This window comes from Acyrthosiphon pisum, chromosome X (genome assembly GCF_005508785.2).
Source record: "Acyrthosiphon pisum isolate AL4f chromosome X, pea_aphid_22Mar2018_4r6ur, whole genome shotgun sequence".
Classification (NCBI taxonomy): domain Eukaryota; kingdom Metazoa; phylum Arthropoda; class Insecta; order Hemiptera; family Aphididae; genus Acyrthosiphon; species Acyrthosiphon pisum.
The window spans coordinates 88,880,652-88,883,328 of NC_042493.1; the positions used below are offsets into that span (position 1 = coordinate 88,880,652).

General features: G+C 34.1%; 1 protein-coding gene across 1 annotated transcript in view; it reads right to left on the reverse strand.

Moving 5' to 3' along the window:
* LOC100159720 (ubiquitin-like-conjugating enzyme ATG3) overlaps nucleotides 1-1,964 on the reverse strand; it is a 6,877-nt gene extending 4,913 nt beyond the window's left edge. Inside the window, exon 1 of the mRNA XM_029491014.1 lies at nucleotides 1,777-1,964. The gene's annotated coding sequence lies outside the window, so the exon portion shown is untranslated. The remainder of the gene's footprint in view (nucleotides 1-1,776) is intronic.
* Between the last annotated feature and the right edge of the window lie 713 nt (nucleotides 1,965-2,677).

A 2,677-nucleotide genomic window follows, 5' to 3' on the forward strand; every position in this document is an offset into this window, starting at 1 on the left:
GCAGAACAATATACTAAAATGTACTAAACAAAATATATGAATATTGATTACCCGTTGGCTGTTACTTGTTAGTTTATACATTTGACATAACTAGGGCAGAGGACTTGTAGCTCTAAAAAAGCACTAAATATGCAAGCACTTATGCACTTAAAACCCCTATAATATGCACTTAAAATAGTATGGATTTAAAAAATGTTCTTACAATTTTTTTTTAATCCTAATCGAATAAAAGCCCGCAATCCTCATAGTGCGCACACGGCTCACTGTGGAGGTGATGTCATATGGAGTACGACATTAGATCTTTACGATTATCTATCTATTAGTAAAATTAATTACAGCAAATTATATAATTGGCTTATCGACGATCCTCAAGCGCTTGTAGGAAAAACGTGTGCCCGCGAGCAGTCAATATTATTATTATTAATAAAACAAACATTTTTTAAATTTGTTCAAACATTTGGACTGTCAGTGGCGTATATAGGGGGGAGGCCCTCTAGGCCAGAGTCCATAGTGAAATTGCAGGTTTAATAAAATTAAACCATTTCATGTATATACACACTGTTTACAGTTTTCCACCATGATTAAAATCGTTTTGAGGAATCAACAAGGAAATGTTAGATTGTCAGGACTTGCTTTGATGACTTTTATGTGTTAAATTCACAATAAGATAACATTAAAATATATATGTATATATGAAATTGTCAATATTTTTTTAAAAAAGAATTAAAAATGAATTTTACACAATAATTATAAAATTATATTTCGCAATTTGTATTTGTATTTATAACCACCCAGCTCTATAATAAATGTATAGTTATGGCTATGTTAGTCGCGCTATGCTGACTATTGATAAATTGGCCCATACTGAAAATAATTTGTATATACGCCACTGTGGACTGTATTGTTTAAAATAAAAAATATGTCGGTGTGGAAAAAATTGATCTAAGTTATGTCTTAAAAAGTATAAAATGTTGTATACAAAAAAGGCTTAAAATATGCATTTATATGCAAAATAAAATTTCAAAACTAGCTTTGTGAAGCATGAAACGTATTTGTTTCATACTCTGCTATTTTTGGGACATAGCAAAACAAATATGGAAATGCTATAAGTCCTCTGTCCTAGACATTACACATCAGACGGTACGTAGCGAGATTTTGTCGAAAACAATAAATATTTGTGTGTGTAGTGTACTAGTGTGTGTCACTGTGTCAGGCAATTGTCTTTTTGATTTACACCACACTGAGGTATTTTCACCGTAAGGTCCGATTTCAGCGCCGGTGGGAGGTTTTGCGGGGCCCGGGGCAGATTTTTTTCATGGGCCCTAGACATTTTTTTTGTAAGGCAAAAAAATTTTTTTTCGCAAGTCCTATTACCTAAAGGTACTTGTATGAAATTTTTTTTCAGTTTTACATGACTTACCTATAAATATATTTTATCATGTACTCATTTAAACAATGTATTAAGCGTTCACTCTTCAATATGTATTTATAAATTTATTTCTTAAAACAGTTTAAACATAAAGCTACAAAAAAAAACCACGAACAAAACGTGCACGCGGGCAGTGTTGAATTTATCTAGATAAATAAATAATTTAGTTATCTTTATCTAGATAAAATTATACCTATTTATCTCGGCCCAACACTGCACGTGGGGTCCGCGATCTACCGCAGTAATATTATACTGCTCGCATAATCACACAAATGTATCAATAGCGACGCATTTCCGTGTCCAGCTAGTATTTAAAGAAAGAAAATAAAAAAATATTCGAAACTTACCAATGTAGGTAAATACAGTTGCTGGTGCCCGACTGGTAACTGGTATACAGTTTAACAACTATATAGTAATTGATACACGTGGCGTAGTGGCGAATTCCAGTCGTGAAATGAAACACAGATACCGACGATGATAATTATTTAGAAATAATATTTGTTGCGAAGTAGTGAGCGATTACCAATAAATAATGATAATTTATAAATACGTATATAACACAGACTAAGATATACAGGACTGGACACGAAATGGATATTGTGGTTACCAAATGTAGTACAACAGACGGAGTCCGGGGGGGATATTTTCCTTTTAGCATTACTAGCGCCGTCTTGGTGGATACTTATGGAACTAAACACACATCATACAAATTTCTAATTCCAAAAGTATCCACCAAGACAGCGCTAGTAATGCTAAAAGGAAAATATTATCCCCCCGAACTCCCACCTGTTGTACTACATTTCGTGGTCAACCCCCCACACCCTCCAACCTTGTGCCAAGTCCTGTATATCATAGTCCGTGCCCCGTGGTACAAAATCGCAGCAGACGTGCATTTCGAGAATTGATTCGTACGTCTATTTTCTATACTCGATACCGCCTAATCTTCTCTATAATACTCCAATGATATAAACTATATTATTATAACCAGGATAAGAAAAACACACAATCCACAGTTTAATGGAATTTATGTGCACATAACTAATTAAATTGTTTCTAGCGGATTATTTTGGACGTCGCCGTCGCACGTCGGCATTATAATTTATTTTTACTCTCATTCGTTTATTATATTATGAAAAACCCACAGGTCACAAGCCGCAACTGCATACGGATAGCCGAGACTTGTACTTTGAACTTGAAAAACAAAATAATGAGCTTACAAATTATCAAATACCATACAAGGCGCGGGGC